Raw genomic sequence first — 20,431 nt, 5'->3', positions numbered from 1 at the left:
TCAGGGTCTATATAAGCAGTGTGCCATCCCATAGTTTCTTCACCATCTGCGACCGCGCTCCCCATTTAAGGTGACATCTTATCAAGGCCACACCTTCCATGACAGGGACATTACCAAGCACTGCTTACCTGCAGCATAAAACACATCTCCCCTTCGCCCATCCGAAAGGGGATCATTTGGTTGGTGAACAGGTAGCATGAAATGGTACATGCCTCGGCCTCTCCACCCACCTTAGGACGCCACTCCGGTGGACCAGAGCAGTCACCTGGGTTAACTCAAGGGATATGGCACCTCAGCAGTGGTTGTCTGTTTCAGGGTGCACCCTCAAAGCAACTGCCCACAATAGCCCTTGTATCTCCGACCTCCTTCCTCAGACCCCTACAACCTTACCACCGAAGCGCAAACACAACAAAGCCGATTGCCCAGCGTGGTTAGCTCCCAGCTGCCGGTTTACACAAAATTCACAGCTGAAGAGGTATATCGCTTCCCGGTCATCCAAAACCCTGCTTGGAACCAGGGAGCTAACCCTCCAGGACCCTTCTCTCCCTTATGGGTCTCAAGCCAAACACCTGGGGATCTCGAATTACTCCAGCTCCCGACTTCAGCCATCCCGCCACCTCAGCCTACTACCATTGTGCGACCTGCATCGCAGCCAACCGCCTCCAGATACCAGCCGCAATCCAGTGGAAGGAGAGGCCAGACGAAGTAGCCCTTTCGAGGGCGAGGACGCGGTACCAGAGGCACTTACAGACGCAACTAAGATCATTACTGGAGGAAACGAACGGCTGCCCCGGCGATTATTCCGGTACGCGGTCATGAACAGCCTGCGACAGGGACAGCCATTCCGACACAAAACAACTGAGTGGGACATAGATCTCGACGAGCTCCTGCTCATATAAGGTTCGGCACCGCCGTATAATCCTAACAAGCTGCTCGATGACGATTCTGAGGAGAATAGCTAAACAGAAGATGAAGAGGACCAAGAGGACCCATCTAAGGGCGACGCGGAGCCAGAGTGAGGAAGACCCAGAGTTATCTGTGCTTTGGACCCAGTTCCTGTCGCCATCCCAACTGCCAGCCATACGCTTACATCCTCGTGTTCCAACCCCCGAGTCTGGTCATTCAACCTATCAAACCAAGGAGTCTTGAGTTTGTAATGTGCGTACTCTCGCTGCCGCACATGCCTTCCCATACCGACGTGCATTGGTCAGGGCTCTATTTAAGAAAGGCGCCAACTTGGCTAAACCCAAGGTGCCTCACGTCTTCATACCAACACGGACAACACCAAAAATATTACAATGGATCAATGTACTGACAAAACGTCAAGTATTGGTGATGGCCAGCCCTCCCAGTGCTTTTCCCCCGATAGCCATTCCCAAGGCATCAGGTGGTTTTAGAATCACTCAGGATGTCCGCTTGGACGCAGTCTTACAATAAACCGAAGTTCACCCTTAAAGAAGCCGCCAAGGCACTCGTAACTATCCCAGCAGGAGCCTTCCTTACAAAAATAGACCACACTGATGCATTTTGGCAGATTCCAATCATCCTGGCTCAAAGCCATTTCTATGGGATTTACATAGGGGGAGAATATTACATATGGAACCGTCTCCTGATGGGGCATGCCCTGGCACCTGCAATCATGCAGATGGGCGCGGGCGGTTGGGGACGAAATCTACACAAGATTTCAGATCCAGATGATCGCCTACTTGGATAATTGGGGATTTGTTTTTCAACCCAATACCCCTGACCTTATGCTCGATATCCACTCATTCATAAAGCAGGAACTGGGTATCAGAAACAGTAAAGTGAAAAGAGTAATAGTGCCTACCATTAAACTAAGATATCTCGGTGTTCATCAATACAATGTAATGACGTTAAGACTAACAAAAGGTGCACTTAGTGTGAAGTGCATAATTGAAGTAATTAAAAGAATCAGAGCTGCAGATGTCCCTAAGGCAGCAGGGTACGTCGCATGGTGTACATTTCGCGACTCCCATATTTCCTCATCATTGATACGTTCCGGCAGCATGCAATGGCTTCAAGAACTATACAGTCAATGTATGGAAGGAGCGACAGTTCTCACCAGCGTCCATTATGGTAGAATCGTACGCAACACCCTTTCAGGTTGCCTCGACTATTCCGGAATGGGTGCACACAAATCTGGGCCCTGCAGGAGAGACCCATTTTAGAAGCGGAGGCGTCGGCAACCCTCATGGCAGCGCACTACGTGGCAGCAATAACTCCGCCAGATACAAGACTCATTATCAGTATATAATGTCTGTATTATTTTCTTGATCTACGGGCAAGGGCATGATGTATATACAAGTGTCGAGGGCATGCAATGCATTCGCCATGCCCTCGTGCCTAGCAACCGCCCGAAAGATGAGCGCCCACCATCTAATTCGCAGAAATTAGATAAGGGGCATGACTCCGCTAGGGCCACCCCGGGCATGACTAGTGTCCGAGAGAGCCAATGGCTGGTGACGTAGGCTGGGAAAGCCGTGCTTCCCTGATTACGACTCCTGGCTGCACCCGTCATAGGACAAGGGTCGCTCCCAGGAGCGGGAATAAATTTGGCCTCCGGCAAGGCATCGAGGTCAGTTGGGCCACGCATGACGTGACCGCGTCTAGCACGAGGCTCGTTACGCTCGCCGTGACTTCGGCTAGACGACCAGACCACCCCCTGCCATCCGTACTCGAGAACGAAGGCTCCGCCAGGGTAACGCTCGCCGTGCCCGCGTGTCTCGCTGTCCCGTCTCCCCTCTGGTTCTGCTCCGTGCCGCGCTGACGATTGGGGATACGTTCGCCGTGCCCGCGTCTGCCAACGAACGTTTCGCTGTCGCCCAATCGTGCTATCTCCGAGTAGGGATCGCATCCCGGTGCCCGGCTTTCTCTCTCATCGTAGCACGTCAGTGATCTACTTTTGTACCATGTGCCTTGTTTTGGGGAAAATATATTGCCATGATGTTCCTGGGTATTTCGGCTTGATTATTCCCTATCTATCCTCTCGACGCACCTTATGTCGCCAAGAGCCCGATGCGACACAAGAAATAAGATACTTTTTTATTGAACTAATAAAAGAACAGCTACACGATGTAGCCTGGAGGTACATCGTGTAGCTGCACGATGTAGCCTGCACGCTGGAAAATCCGGCCGACCGTCCTGCCTCACTATGCCATGTCAGCCTACGATTCACCAGCGCCCGGTATGGTATGTAGGTGGGACGAAGCCCGAGACGGCAGTTCGAGAAATTCCGTTGTGTGTACCTTCCTCCATCTCTATCTCGAGAATTCGAGATGGTACAGCCACCCAGACTGGATCCACAGCACTGTCTGGATGAATCTCTTGCTGGCTGGGATTGTTTCTGGGTTTTCTGCACCTTTTCGTCACATCTCACTACAATCAGGGATACTGCTATCCCCCTACCCAAAGAGAGAGGATTAGCTCAGAGGTAGAACGAGCACCATAACATTGGAACATGTAACCTCTGACCTGGTGGAAGACCAAAGAAAGCTTTAGTCAAGAGGAAAGTACTAGACTATACAACACGAAAGATTTCACAAGGTTAAAAGAGCTTAAAACAAGAGGGCCAAATGCTGTGGCCCATTTGGGCAACCTAGCTCATTAGGGGCTTGATTTATGAGAGGATCCAGCAGTTTATCAATTGGGCAAATCCCATTACCCAGGGAACAAGACAGTAAAATCAGAGCATTACTCCCTCACGGTTTCCCACATTGTTTAATTTGTAATGGAAATACCTTTACGGTAACAGCCAATTTATGGCTAAATAGCAATGGAATTGTTCACCTGGTTCCAACCAAAATGCCATCTTACTCCAGTACATATATATACCCAATGCTCCAAACCAATTTACTAGTAAACCCTCATTTAGCAGCAAGCTGTTAGATCTACCCAGCCTCACGTGGATTTAGCATCAAGTTGTGACCAAGTTCTTCAGTGCCTTGACTCAGTCCAGTGCCACTATGGGTTGTAACACCATAGACACAGCTTGCACCTCTTTACCCAGCATCTCATCAAGGAACCAACATCCAAGCCTGGTGACACATCCACAACAGCTGATAGCTTGATGTTCCTGAGGTAAAGGGGATCACTCCTGCAAACAAAGGATGTCGACTGAAAGTGCACCCATGTCTACCCACTGTACAACCAAGTAAGTTTCTCAGTACCTGAACCCAAGACGTCCCCCTGAGACCATGGAAGCACGCTTGGACTGCCAGCCTTCCCTCATCACATCTTGTTTGTATACCTTGCACCATCTAGCTCGCATGACCATTTGATCGATCAGACTATCACCATCCTTGGCCCAGGTTCATGCAAGACAATCTGCACTTGGCCCTGAAGGCTGCAGATGAAATTTCCACTAGGCGTCATCAAGACGACATTTTTCCCTCCTCACCAATGTGCAGAAGATTAAATTGAAAATTCCCTGGTTTGAAACTCCTCACAGGGCACACCAATTAGGCCATCATTACATGACTGACCATCAGTGAAGTCTAAGGTATCAGCAGTGTTTGAAACATCATGCAAATTTAAACAAAGGTTCACTGGTTCCCTCAATCTGCCCCCTCAAGTTTAGCTAAGGCATTTTTTTCAAGGAATCAAATTAATGCCCACATTGCTACTCAGAACACATGCAGACTCATCGTAATGTGCATTGGCCATCAAATTGAAGAAACAAACTACAGAACTATCAGTTTTCTTCTATCAGGACTTCTTCCACACTAATAGATCTCAGGAAATGACATTTTAGGACTAAATAGGACATTTTACTGCTGGCATGGCAACATGTTTTATGCATGCAAATAATTACCATAACTGACAGGAGCTTGGATATTTTCTTTCTGCCTCTATCTCATGATAAAAGACATGATTATCTTCATTTACTAGTTCATGCATAGCATTTAAGTTTTCTGGCACAACTGATTTTGGACGAGCATGACCTTGGTCATTGAGCAAACAGCAGCCATGATGGAATTTGCTATACAAGCATTTAACAGGGGCAAAGGATAGGGCTTCATCGCCAAAAATGGAAGTAAGTTGATCGATGCACTCCTGCCTTGAAAATCCATGTGGAAAGTTGTAGAAGGTCATCGGATGAAAGTGTTCACGAGTTAGCTCTGTAAAACTAATTTTTTCACTGAGACAAAATTTGAGTCACCATAAACAGCATAAGTTATGATCAACAACAAAATGTTCTGAAGAATGTTAGGGTTAAAAGGGGCAAACTTCCAGATGGAAATGTCTGATGGCCCCTGAAGCACAAAAAGTTATCAAGGCACAAAATATAAATAGCAACTCGTATCTAAGCTAACACTCACAAATCTCATCCCATACCCTGAAAAAATTATTTTCATACGCTGCGATGCTTGACTCTCCTAAAATCATTCTACTTTTGCCAATAGCCTCAGCAACTTGCATTCCCAATCATTCTATCTGCAATGAGAAGTTAAAATATTAATTAATATGAAAATTAACAAAATAATCTACTTATGATAATACTTGAGAATCACTAATACTTGCCTTCAATGTAATGATTTGAACCAGCAGGGACTGGTTAATGTCTCTTGTCAGCTGGTCACTTATGAGAATGTGTCCTAATAACATCAGACCTGCATTCATATCTCCACATTGGTGCTAGTCTTTGTCATCTGGACCGTGGCATTCTTCGACTTGGTCCCCATTTGATTAAACCACACGTTCCCAGCGGTGCTCCCACATCTTAAAGCAGTCCTCGAATGCAGATTTTGGAATGGCATTCAGTTCGTGCATTGCATTTCTCTGAATTGTCTCCATGTCGTCGAACCGCTTTCCTTTGAGCACCATTTTCAACTTTGGGAACATCCAAAAGTCATATGGAGCTATGTCGGGACTGTACGGAGGCTGGTGAAGCTGTACAATTTTGTGTTTTGCCAAAAACTGCTGCAGAAGGTTTGATGAATGTGGTGGTGAATTATCGTGGTAAAGAAGCCATTCACCGCTTGACCAAAGATGCGGCCGTTTTCTTTCCACAGCATCATGCAATTTTTTCAGAACTTCAACGTAATATTCTTTGCTGATCGTCTGACCTCTTCAAGAAAATTCACAGAGCACAACACCCTCACAATAAAAAAATACTTAGCATTGACTTGACATGACTCCAGCTTTGATGTGCTTTTTTTGTCCGTCTCATCTGGACGCTTCGATTGTGAAGACTGTTGTTTTGTTTCAGGATTGTAACCATAAAACCATCATTCATCACCAGTAATAACCCCCTTAAGGATATTTTCATAATCACTAACTATTTCCAAGTTGTCCTGAGCAATTTCAGAGCAAAGGTCTTTCTGCTCGGTTGTGAGCAATTTTGGAATGAATTTTGCACTCACTAGTCAATCCTAAATTCTTATTCAAAATTCCCCTAACAGTAGTTTTTGGTATACCAACATCATTTTCCAGTTCACAAACAGTCAATTGACGATCAGCTTCAACCGCAAGCCGCACATGCTTGCTGTTTTCTGGTGTTGTCATCGAAGGTTGGCCAGAATGAGGGTCACTGTCAACAGATGTGCGCCCTTTTTTAAACCGCCTGTACCACTCCTTTATCTGTGTTATGCCCATACTTTCATCCCCTAAGGCCTTCTGTACCATTTCAATTGTCTCTGTACAACTCTTGCCGAGATTGAAGCAAAACTTAATGCAAATTCGTTGATCTGTTCTTTCTGTCATTTTCAACAGGAAGAAAATATAATGAACAGAAAAACACATGGCCGACACAAACACGCTGCGCACGACCCAAGGCATCCAGCTGGTAACTTCGGCATCATGGTAGCACGAGCACTTTGGCACGAAGATTTGAATGCAGGTCGGATACTTTCGGACACACCTCTTAAGTCATGCAAATGGGTGTTTCTGGTTGTAGACAGCTAACATCGGTAAACCTGAGAAATTAATAGAAATATAAGGAATAGAAACTCAAGAGAATAGTGCACTACTCAAACGTAAAGCCAATGGACAAATTTACAAAATTTTCAAGGTCTTAATAAGGACATCAAATAATGCACTTGGCATTAAAGGTGAACTTGACTATACACAGGAGAACCTCCCACACAGTAGTAGTAGTAGTTTTGAGGGGAGGCGACCGACAGCTAAGGTCATTTGCGCCATAGGGGATGGATAGGAAAGGATGAAGAGTGGAGAGAAACCCGGCGTCGGCATTAGCCTACTCTTTACGAAAGGCGCCAAGGGGTCCGCAGCTTAACGTCCCATCCGACGGACGGCGTACTCACTCAAAGTGCCCTCCACAAAGCACCTCAAGTAGGGATCGAGATACCTCTGAAAAATATTCAACGCCGCCGGGATTTGAACCCGGGCCCTCTGGGTAGGAAGCCAGTACGCTAGCCCCCGCACCATCTCGATCCCCCTCCCACACAGACAGCAAGGGAATATGTCTTCAAGGAGATAAAGATATGATTCCCTACTGGAAGTTCTTTCTTCACAAATATCATTTAATGATATCAAAATGCTTTCCTTTTCTTTAAATGCCAATTTTTATTTGTATTTTTAACATTAACAAACAGCTTATTTAATGACATCACTTTTCTTTATCCATAAAAACCTGACAATTCCTAGCAGAGACATTAACAGTTTTGCATTAAAAATGAATTCCAGGTTAATAAATCACAGCTCGTGAGAATAAGGGACATGACATTTTGATAGCAAAAAAAAGATTTTTTTGGAAAAAGAAGTTTACATTTTCAACCAAAAACCTTAGAAATAGTGTAAATTTGAGATATGGTTATTCTGGATATTTTAGTTTGATAACGAATTCATTTTAATTGAAACTATAATAAAGTGCATAAACATTCCTAATAGCTCTGAAATTCATACTATATAAGCCAACATTGTACTCCATAAAATTCCCTCATTATGGCAACTAAACTTACTGGCCAACAGAAAGGGTTGTGTATGCCTACCTACCTACAGCAACCAATTAAGTAAAATGATGCAAAAGAGAATTATCTTGATCAAGAATTTCCATTTCTATTAGTACTCATTCCACAAGTCTTAGTTGAATGAGTACTTAGTATTTGAGTCTTAGTTACACATGTAGGTATCTTTAAGTATACATCTTGTTTTCAAATTAGAAAATATTTTCTCCAATACTTCCTTTAGCACTATTTTACAACTATTTAAATTTAAATATAATCATCAATGAACTATAAACACACATCCATATTTAACAATTTCTATCTTCTCAAATATTCCAATTCATAATAAATCAAGAAGAATTTAACATAATTTGCTGATTAAGTGGACAGATGGCCAATCAATAAAACTTGCAGTTATAAATCGAACAAATTCATGCGTAGCATATTTTTAAATGCCAGAATTAACCTGAGGATTTTGGGTCCAATTAAGTTCTAAAATTGGCATTGATGGTTATGACAAAGTTTTTTAAAACTAATTGGAGACACCCCACTAAGTTGAGGCTTATAAACATTAATATTATAGTTATTCCACCAGTTAAGGTATCCTTTGCCTGGACTGCATGAGCACCTGTACAACACTACACCTACTTCCCCATGCTATCCAAAAAACAACCTAAAATGGGCAAAATTAGGCAAGTCCCTCTTTGATTCTGCATATTTGTCCTGCCTTCATACCACCCCACATTGCCATCCTATTCCTTCCCCTTCCTTGCTATTATAACATTCTCCCTATCTTCTCAGTTTTCAAAATCCTGTTTCTAATCAAAACACAATCCATCTTTCCTACCTCCTCTTTTTTCTACCAACAATCTTTCTCTTCCCCAACCATGACAAGGCATGTCTTTAATCAACAGATTCAGGTGAGATGTAGTGAAAGTTGGTCATTACGAGAAACTAATTTGCATTTTCCACAGATTTAAATCTGAGGAAAAGTGCATATTTGTTTCTCATACACACGTCTTTGTTTTCCTTTCTGTCCATTTCACCTTTTCCATTATTCTCCACAGCCACATGTCAAAAACCTCCAATTTACGCCAATCACATTGCTTTATTGACCCTGTTTCTTTGCCATACAAAACGCACTAATAATGTTTTGACACGCAAATTTCTTAACATAACAACTCATTGCCCCTGCCATAAAATTTCTTCTCCTTGAGCAACCTTCCTTGCCTAATGCAATTCTTCTCCTTATGTCCCTACCACTTTGATTTTTACAGTTCACAGATAAGTCAACTTCAACCAGCTCCAATTTATGAACACCCAGTTTGATATTTAACTTGGCATTCCTTGTAATCAAATAATCTTTGTTTTGATTTACAGTTATTCTTATCCCTAACCTAATTCACTCAAGGGCTTCACAATAAACTCTGGGACATCTCTTTGCTGACTGACAATCCTAAGTTTGATCGTCCGCAAACGAAACTGATTTTATGAATTCCCCACAAACTTTCATTCATACCTTCCCATGCCTCTGTTACAATTCCATACACACTGAAAAGAACCGGTGATAACGGACACCTGTCTTAAACCTCTTCCTAACACTACCAATTTTAACTATCTGCCACTCGCACCCCAACCCCAGTAACATGTACAGGTTGCACAAGTCTCCTATCCCACCAATCTACTCCTATTTTCTGTATTGCATTCATTAATTCCACCCAATAACCTCCATCAAATGCTCCCTGAAAATCTAAAACAAAGCTGAATACATCCTCATTGTATGTTCCTCTCTATTATAGATATTACAGCAATAACATCATGCATATCCTCTCCCCTTCTCAAACAAACTGGTCATCCCGCCTCTCTCTCTAGTAAAGAAAACAGATTTATATGCCTGCTCTGCTCCCCATCCTCTTCACTGATAATCAGGAGAACTGCTGAAGTTTCATATAAAATCAAGCTTCGTGTCCCGTGGTCTTTACATATAGTTGCCTTTCCCTTTTTTTGGCATACGAACTAAACTGATTTGAAGAAGTCTTCCACCAAAATTCCTTCCCTACAAATGCTAGAAATAAGTACATAAAAACTTTTCCTCATTCTGTTCAACATTGGTAAGGGATTTCCTAAGTATTCTTGAATTCATATTTATTTGCTAAAATGTTTAATAACAAGTTTCTGGAGCCACTTCTATTGTTGTTTGTTGAGCAACAATTATATTAATTATGTTAGTTTGTGAGAAATCCATAATCAATATCAGTAAATTATATTAAAAATGCATGCCATCAGGGGAAGTTCTAGCAGTGGACTACAAAAATATTAGAAACTATTATAAATAGTAGACAAGACTCAAGCTGGTGTTTTTAGAAGAATTCAGATATTGCTATGATCGCTTCAGAAGGATAGACAAAGGATTGAAGAATAGCAGGTTATGGAGCAGACATTTGCTATTAACTCAGTAGAAATTTAAAATGAGACATCCTAAGCTTGTTATATGATGAATTGAGATGCATAAGTACTTCTCCACACCACTATATTCTGAATGATTATTAATTTGAATCAATTACTTAAAATTATTTTGAATTATTTTTATTAGTGTATGGTGAATTGCAGCCTTGGAGATGCTAAGTCCTTCAAAGGCCATTCCAGGAAGCAAGAAGATACTCTGAAGAACTTTAGTTGATGATGACCCCTTCATTAATAAATAACACACTTGAGAAAATCTACAAGCATCAAGCACTGCTACTTCGCACGGCCTAGGCAACATTTCCCTGTCACCAACAATCTTAACAAATCGCAAGAAAACAAAAAATTTGTCAAAGATGGTACCCAATACTTATAAAGCAATTTTCTCTGCCCTCAAATGAAAAACTCATTGCTCATAAAGTTCAACTGAGAGGAATGTCGGAGGTATTTAAATCTCTTTGGTAATATCCTTGTTGCACTGATGCTCTAAATGGCAAAATAATGGTAGTATATCAGTTAAGGATGGGTCATGATGTGTAGTGCTTTTCCTATATGACAATAGGTCCACCAACAGATATTGCACAAAAAACAGGATAAATTAGCATAAGATCTATCCTACAATCTTATTAGATCGAGAAGAGAAGAAAAAAAGAAAGAGCCAGCAGAGGTAAAGATATTCGTGGGAGTCGCTAAGGCTACCAGGTGACTGGGAACAAAAAGTAACGATAGCTATGTCCAGATGTTTGCAGTAATGATAAAAAACAAACCGTAAATATAGCACTGATATTTGGTAGAAAACTGGAAAAAGTGACAAAAAAGTAAAAATAATAGTAGCTACATTTGAGTGACATGAATTAAAAAGTGACTTCATTAAAATGTGATGTATGTATAGGCCTGAGCTTAGGGCATCCCAGATTAAATTAAATTTTGTTAAATTCACTTTTCTTGCTTTTCTTAGAGCATTAAGTGGCCGTGAAGAGTATATACGAACATGGCAACTGATGGAGGAGATCTGGAAATTATGCACAAGAAAGGAATGGAAATTTCTGCCAGTTTAAACAATATACTTTAAATGATAGATTAACTCGTTACATTGCATGGGGCTATTTGTCAAGATTTGTTTTTTTTCCGTTGGTTAAATGTTACTGGTCACTTGAGGTTTCAGTCAAAACTAGACTAAAATTGACTTATTTTACAGCCAGACGTTCCTGTTCAATGAAGTTTAACCCTCTTAGTGCGGCGGGCCGACATATTCGGCTTTTGTATCCCAGGCGAAAAGTGCGGTGGGCCAATATATCGGCTCTTGCGTAGCCTATTGTTTAAATTGCTGTATCTTTTGATTTTTTCTTTAATAATTTATTATTTTTGTGCTATCGATAGGGTGAATTCCATTCAATTACAACACATTTTTTATTTTTTATTAGCAATTTTAAATGCTTTTCAAGTCTTACTTTGCTCCGTGAGATCAGACTTTCCAACAAAATCAAACTATGCAGAGGCTGACAAAAAAATTTACATATCACTGGTTTTTCTTTACTTATTTATAATTTTTTCTAAATGTCTTTTTGATTCTTTCTTATATTTATATGCTAGTTTTATTAAAAAATGTTTTAAAAAAATATTAGTATTGTGTCTAAAAATCGAAATATTATTGCTAAAAAAATATTCTTCAAATTTATAATACTGTAATAATTATATTTATTTTTCAGATGATGTAAATGTATAACATCATTATTAACAACAATATTTTATTTTAAAATAAAAAGCTGCACATGGATATCAAAACAAACAACTTCATAATGTTTTTTTTCTAAGGTGATACATTTTCTTAAATTACCCTTCGCACTTCTCACTAGTACCCCTGGAATCCCCACCGCACTAAGAGGGTTAAGTCACTGGTATCTTTGTGACAATTCACTTCAAGATCATTGGCCTGTTGGTCATGTATACATGTAGTAATCACTATGAGGGTCAAACCACAACTGGACATAAAGATAGAGGTCCTGTGGTGAAGTCTCATGAGACTACCAATCTTTAATTTTCTTCCATTGCACCACCATCACTGTCATTGTTCACCCAAAACAATCACAAGGACAATTCTGAGTAAACTGTAGTGAGGCGCTGTGTGTGCTGGAAGTAAGACCAGTCAAACTCTTAGCCAGCATGTTTTTTAATCCTCATTATGACATGGATTACAAAAAATTGTGAAAAAGATTATTCACTAGATTTCCTTTAAAGGCTCACATTTTTATTCATTTACACCCCCCATTTTATCAAGAAAGAGTTAAGCTTCCCCATTTTTAACAGCTTTAATACCGAATTTGCCTAAACACAAGAGTCACTTTTTGGTTAAAACACAATCAATCAAGAGACTAGATCTTACAGCAAAAGAAGTGAATGCCAAAATTACATTGCCTACATCCAAGAGGATGAGGTAATTCCGAAATATGCACATGTACATTTCAGAATGTGATACTGCTGAAAATTGTCATCCATTTTAATTTAATTAACCATTTAATTTAATCTCTTAGGATAAACAGATATTCCTAATATAGCCCGGTAAAGAGCAACCATGGTCCATACAGCTGTTCTGTAAAAATTTACATTGTATTCAAGACCTACACATGCCCAAAAAGACAATCAAAATGGAAAATTAAGTATATAAAGTGAATTGATGAAATTAAATAACAGCACAAGTAGGGAAATAAAACCAGTTGTGCAGGCCAAAACATCAGATTTGTCTCATTTCAATTCATCAAAATTAATTTCATACATGCAACACAAGGTGACCACATATTCATCAAGCAAGTGCAGTGGAATTTTATTCTATGAGCACCTCACATATATAATAATTTTAAAAAAACACTTCTTAAATAATGTTCAACAAGGAAAATTTCACATATTTTATTGATCAGGAGAGGTGAATTCCCTTAACGATATGGGTGCCTGCTCTTAGTGTTGCTAGTGATCACACGTTTTTCCAAACTAGTGTTTAAACACACTCGCTACTTTTTTGCACAAAGTTAAATACGTTGCGAGTCATTTTTAAAATATCCCAGAAAGAAATGCTTAATAGGAACAGCCATATAAGAATAAAAATAACCATACAAATGAAATGTTAAGTCATTGTAAAGTTAGGAGGAGGTAGGAGCAAGGATGATCTACTGAAAATGTTCAATCAATCGACATCAACGATTTTCACGAACAAGGAGAGAATTAAGGAGATAGATACTTCGAAGAGAGGACATATTTATGCAACAGCTACATAATCACATCGATGTTGAAATGCTGGTTCTCATACAGATAAATGAAAAGGAATTGCAATGTGGCACTATTGATGATAATAGCTTTTGCAAAGAGGCATAAGTGATTTTTTGCTGATCTCGTTACAAAGATAACAGGATCATCAATGGCAGAAAAGGCATATCCCTAATAAGGCTGTGGAGTGTTAAACATTCATTTAATAAATGAAAAGTTGCATTTTCACACAATTTTGAGGCATCTGCAAAAAGAAATGCCTCAAGACAGCTTTTTTAGTTAAATAAGAATGTTATGCGCCATAAATAATAAACTTAAGTCAAACCCTACACTTGCATTATCAGAAATTACATTTTCCCACAAGTTACAACAATTTTATCATGTCACATTTTTCCAATGCATGTGGAACCTAAAATTGAAACGATTTCATTTTCCCATTATTTGCATAACTGTGCTTGATTAAAAAAATTTCATAGCCCAAAAAAAAACTACCAGTTTCATACAAACAAGACAGTTACTCATGTATATCAGCCTTAATGAAAAAACTTATTTCAACGTTTCATACATATACACCTAAAAAAGACAAGAGATGGACGTAAATAATTTTAATGAAGATTTTCAACATGGCCTGGCAATAATATGCCACTAATGACATATTTGAGCTACTTATACTCTCTGTTTGCCAGGAAAAGATTCATGCTATGAAATGAAATATTAACCCTCTTAGTGCGGCGGGCCGATATATCGGCTCTTGCGTAGGCTATTATTTAAATCGCAGTAACTTATGGTCATTGAGCTATCGATAGGGTGAATTCCATACAATTATATCACACATTTTTTAATTTTTTATTAGCAATTTTAAATGCTTTTCAAAAAGTATAATTCTTACTATAATTTTACGTTCAGTTTTGTACATGTCGGGAAGCTCAGCCTAATTGTCTGCTCTTCTTTTTCAGTGGTCTTTCCACTATGAAATGCCACTGAAAGGCTACTAATCTGTTTTCATCTGTAATCTCTTGAATGTGTTATGGTGTGGTGGTGTTAATATATAACTGCTTATTCAGACTTCGTTGATACCATGGAAATGAGAGCACTGCTTTGTAATCATTATGGTTTCTCTTGTGGTCCATCCTATCTAATCATTTGCACCCTGCGATTACATTGTCAGCAGTTCTCTGTGAGTTAGAACTTGGTCATTTTTTTCTGCCTTTAGATTGTAAGCACATTGTCGAAGTCTCAAGGAAAGGGGAAAAGTCCCAATTTGACTCAGTGAGATCAGCCTTTTCAACAAAATCGAACTATGCAGAGGCTGACAAAAAAATTTGCAATTCACTGGTTTTTCATTATTTATTAATAATTTTTTCTAAATGTCTTTTTTATTCTTTCTTATATTTAAATATGGTAGTTTTATTGAAAAATGTTTTTAAAAAGTATTACTATTTTGTCTAAAAATCGAAATATTATTGCTAAAAAGTAGTAGTTTTAGGGGTTTGTAGGGTGCGTCGACAGCTATGGTCATTTTGCACCACTGTCATAACGTAAAACTTATGTTCCTTTTAAACTAGGAATAAGTAAACAAATAAATACGAATAAATATATAAATAAATAAAATAAAAAAATATTCTTCAAATTTATAATAATGTAATAATTACATTTATTTTTCAGATGATGTAAATGTATAACATCATTATTAACTACAATATTTTAGTTTAAAATAAAAAAACTGCATATCTAAACAAGCTGCTGCTGCTAACTGGATATCTAAACAAATAACTTCATGTTTTTTTCCTAAGGCAATACATTTTCTTAAATTACCCTTCGCACTTCTCACTGGTACCCCTGGAATCCCCACCGCACTTAGAGGGTTAAGTAACTATGAGTTAGGCACATAATTGATATGTAGGAAAAACACTTGCAGTAGACAATTCTTGTTCACACTCAAGTTGATATTATGACGAAGGAAAATAACTTTTGACCCAATATTAGTTGATGCGTGAAAAACAAGAACTGGTTACAGGCAACATCATTTGTACAGCTACAATGCAACAAATATAGCAGTGATGGATTCTTGGATAGTAAGATAGCTAGGTAAGAAAGTTAAGTATTGAAACAATCTATCGCATCAAAACTATACTGAATCAAAAATATCTTTATGCAGCAGTGGTTTTGAGGGCGGGCGACTGACAGCCGAGGTCATTTCCATGAGGGATCGACAGGAAAGGATGAAGGGTGGAGAGAAACCCGGCATCGGCATTAGCCCACTCTTTATGAAAGGCACCAAGGGGTCCGCAGCTAAACGTCCCATCCGACGGACGGCGCACCCACTCCTCCACAAAGTACCTCAAGTAGGGATCAAGATACCACTGAAAAATGTTCAACACCACCGGGATTTGAACCCGGGCCCTCTAGATGGGAAGCCTGTACGATAGCCACCTCACCATCTTGATCCCCAAAAATAACTATTTCCTTCACAAAATTTAAGTGGGAAAACTGATAGCACCAGTTAAATAGTGAGGTAGCTCAGATTCTCATGAGTTAAGTTTTCCTCAATTCCTTGGAAACAAATTTTAGCCAGCTTGACAATGAAACAAGGTGAAAAATGAACACTCAACTGAGAACAAAAAAGATTTTGGAACAAGTCAACTTTTATGATGGAAGCCAAGTTGATCTGGCAAAAATTTCTAAGATTTCCAGCCTCTACTCAGAACACATTAGTGAAAAATCAGGATTTCATTCTGAAACATTCAAACCAATATGGGCATTTCAATAAAAAGAAAACAGGTCTCCAAAAGGGCTCAAAAAATGAAAAATTAGAACATCTAAATGAACTTAAATGTCAATGTTAATTTTTAATCAATCAACAAAATTGTTCAAACCCAAAATTGGCTGGAAGCCTCATAGAACCTAATGGTTACCAGATGATGAAACACAGCTAGAAACCATCCTTCAGTGGTGCATGCAGAAGTGATCAAGTTTTGTAGGAATTAATACCACTGAAATCCATTATTCAGAACAAAGAATCGCAAATTCACATTTAGATAACTTTACTGCAAGTAGAGGTCGTTTACGGCAGTTAAGGAGGTGACACTGCCTGTGTTAAAATATGTCAATAATAAGTGAATCCAAAGTAACTTGATGGAAAATCAGTTAGGAAAAAGTTTCTATACTTATGTGCGACAATGCAGATGGTAGCCACAATTGCTTTGGGAAAATTTTGACAACCATTAGCTTCAAGGAGAGTAATGAGCTCCCTGCACTTGATTGGCATCCAGTAACTATGTTGGTTAAGCCTAGTTATCATAGAAGACTGGTTCAAGTCACATCGCCCCTGGTGTTGTGAAATCAACTATTTGTTCTGGGCATTCCAAGAATGAGGTAAAAGCAACTTTGATTAGAGAAAAATGCCTCCTCCTTCATGGCAATTGTAATTTTTGCAAAATTAGGTCCCTTGACCTACCCCTAAATATTACTTCATAATTTCAGCTGATAGATCTAATAATAGTTATGGCTTCTAAGAGTCGATACAGGCAAAAGTTTTAGCATGGAGATTTATAAGTGCTACAGTCTATTCATTTATTATGTAAACAAGTCTTTTTGCAAATTGTAATTGCTACTAAGGACAAAAATTCCAACTCACCACCGAAGAAAAATGCTTCAAGAAATGAGGATTCATCACATCTACAGCTGCCAAGTAAGAACCATTAAAACCCAATGGAGACCATTCTTCCCAATATTTCTGAGACTTCACAACATCATCTGCTGCAGTAACAATGTCCTTGCCTACTTATGATCAATACAACCCTGGAGTCACTCGGTCATTTCATCAAAACCAGCTCAACCTGCAATAAGATTGTACATTTTAGCGACATTAGCATTTCAGGAGGACACAAAATATGCCATGGTATGTGTCCACAGAGATCTGAACACAAGTAATATCATTATAGAAAAAATAAAAATGTGCTGCTTTACACAGAATATTAATCTACAAGCTTGGGGTCATCTAGCTAATACATTACCCACTGGAGTTTGTTCTGTTAAACAATACGCCAATATCTTAAATTCCACTGAACAATCACTGGTACCAAATTTAACAAAATCAACATTCCAAGAAAAAGAAAATAAGTTTGGTTCATATCTTAGGCAATAACCACATGTGTGGTAGAGCCATTGTGGCAGTCATCATAAGGGTCAAACCACAACTGGACATAAAGATAGAGGTCCTGTGGTGAAGTCTCATGAGACTACCAATCTTTAATTTTCTTCCATTGCACCGCCATCACTGTCATTGTTCACCCAAAACAACCATATGGATAATTCTGAACGAACTACAATGTGGCGCTTTGTGTGCAGGAAGGTGATACCAGTCTACCATTGTTTCAGTGTTACACCTAGTAACTTTCAATTTCCTAGGCTGAAATGCACCACCTGGTGAGTTTACCTAAATTTAACTCTTAATTCACTGAAGGCCAATGCTGGTCTACTGCTTATTGTGCAGCAAGGCACCACATGAATGCTATGTTTTCAAACATGAATGCCATGTTTTCAAACATGAATGCCATGTTTTCAAACATGAAAGGAATGTCTAACTTAAAATGTTACCATTAACCTCAATGGCTAACAATGAAATAATCTAGGCCTCTACATTATTACCCCACAGAAAAAGGAAGAGGTTTCTTAAAGAGTAAGGAAGGTGCAAAGCCATATACATGCTATGGGAAACTTTCCAAATGCCTTTCATTTTACCAAAATTAAAAATTCTCAAGTAAACCAATAACCATCTGCTATTATTAATTGCTACTGATCTACACAGATTAACAAAGAGTAAATTATAAACCAAAATACCTGGTGTCTACTCTCCAACATCCTGGAGTAGCCCTAGCATAGAAATAAGGCTGATAGACAAGGTGTTAAAAAAGAAACAAGGAATGACTAATGGTCTGTTCCAGGCTTAAAAAGTCCCTATATTTGAAGCTAGAAGCCTATAGATAGTTTCTTTCCAGCGAAAAATGCTCTGAAGAAGAAACTTTGGATTTAAGGGGGCAGTTTTTACAGAATGAGGAGAAATCTGAGACAACTACCACATCAATTCTTGAATTAAAGTTTAAAAAAAATGCATCACGGCGGCGTTTCACATAATCGCTAAAATTAATTGTTATACATAGCATTCAAAACCGCAACTCCAAAGCTAGGTGGAAAGAATTATCCGATGGTGCTGGAATTGCACACTATATTGACCAGCAAATTGACTAGTAGTAGATTTTAGAGGGACCATGAGGAATTTCAAAAACATACGAATAGATGGCAAATAAAAGTTAAAACGCAGAGATGGCGAGTTAGGAAGGGAAAACGTTAACCGCAAATTAGTATGCGATTGCACATAATTGTACTGGAGCCGCACACTTCATTGATTAGCTTTTAAAATAATGCTTGCGAATTCAACACAGGGATAGAGGGCACCGATTGGAATTGGACAATGACGCGAGAAAAATTGGTCATAATGGGAGAGATTTCAAGGGGAACTATTGGAAATTGCATAACCATTCCATTGACTGATGGGAGACAGGAGAAATCCGTTAACACTAAAGGATCACTTAGCTCAACTATGTTATAATATGTTGATATCTAGTAAGTTGATTATTATTTATTTTAGTCTCAGGGCTTCCTTAAATGGGGAGTGAATGATTTCCTCATATAATTCATGTTAAAAGGGACAGAGTTAATTTCTTGGGATAGAACAAGGAATTTGCATAGGCCTTGAATGAAGTGTTAACCTCTGAATGGGTTGACTATCACCTTAGGCCTTTCACTAATAATTATGGTATCAATTCATGCATTCAAAACAGTAATAATGAGCACTTCTAAAGAAACCATTCAGAAACTGGGCACATTAGTCTCCACTTCCATAGTTTACCACGCATTTTGACGATGGTAATCCATGCATAGACATCGGGACCAATGCGCGCTTCCCTTACAGAATTACAGAATTCCCCGTGAGCCACCGCAAGGTCGTCGGCGACGAGCATAAGGACACCTACGGTAATCAGTTAATGCTTCCGGTAAATAAGACTTGAGAGCTTCAAAATTGACATCTGTTGAGACTATTCTGCTCTATTCCGACTATTCTTTCGAGCCTACATGTTTGCGGCTCTAAAACTATCGTAGCGTGGACTAAAACGAAGGCATTCTGAAGACAAATTATAATTGCATCCTAGCTCTAATTACCTGAAATGAGAATATGGTCCCATGAACAACTGAAGACATTCAAATATCCACTCAGGACCCATTAGGTGTTAGAACTCTTAAGAAATAATTATTTTTTGACTTTCGGTCAATACTTATAATGTCAAACAAAAAATATCGGAAAACATTATTGCAGAAACCACGTGGCCTAGCAGGTCCCTGCACCATTGTAGGTGTTTCCGAACAATTCATTATAAGTTTCTTCTCTTTCACTAACAATAATCTACAGAGTCTCATTTTCTAGATTAAACAATACAAATAATATAAACATCGCAACAGAATTCTCTACCAGTACTTACCTGGCAACAGTCCAACGTAGAGGCTCGCCATTTTTGGCCTTGGTTTATCATGCGGGTATGAGTACGAATCAATCACATAGCTCATTGTGCAAAATAGTTGAAGTTTTTGAACCCGAAATACAATAATTGAAATAATCTCTAACGCGGCAAGGCAAAAATTCTCTTAGCGAAAACTTCACTCCAAGCATATACGTTTACCTTGCCTGTATCAATGACCCACGCGGACTAACGGAAATATCGTACCGT

General features: G+C 39.2%; 1 long non-coding RNA gene across 1 annotated transcript; it reads right to left on the bottom strand.

The window, feature by feature from the left end:
* Positions 1 to 5,547: 5,547 nt before the first annotated feature.
* LOC139690573 (uncharacterized) lies at positions 5,548 to 20,395 on the bottom strand. The gene is made up of 3 exons (XR_011701482.1): positions 20,186 to 20,395; positions 17,284 to 17,485; positions 5,548 to 6,935 (listed from the first exon to the last, which is right to left on the bottom strand). It is a non-coding gene; the product is annotated as an uncharacterized lncRNA (long non-coding RNA).
* Between the last annotated feature and the right edge of the window lie 36 nt (positions 20,396 to 20,431).

This window comes from Hetaerina americana, unplaced genomic scaffold (genome assembly GCF_022747635.1).
Source record: "Hetaerina americana unplaced genomic scaffold, ioHetAmer1.1.p SCAF_3, whole genome shotgun sequence".
Taxonomy (NCBI): domain Eukaryota; kingdom Metazoa; phylum Arthropoda; class Insecta; order Odonata; family Calopterygidae; genus Hetaerina; species Hetaerina americana.
This window is presented reverse-complemented; position numbering and strand designations above follow the sequence as displayed.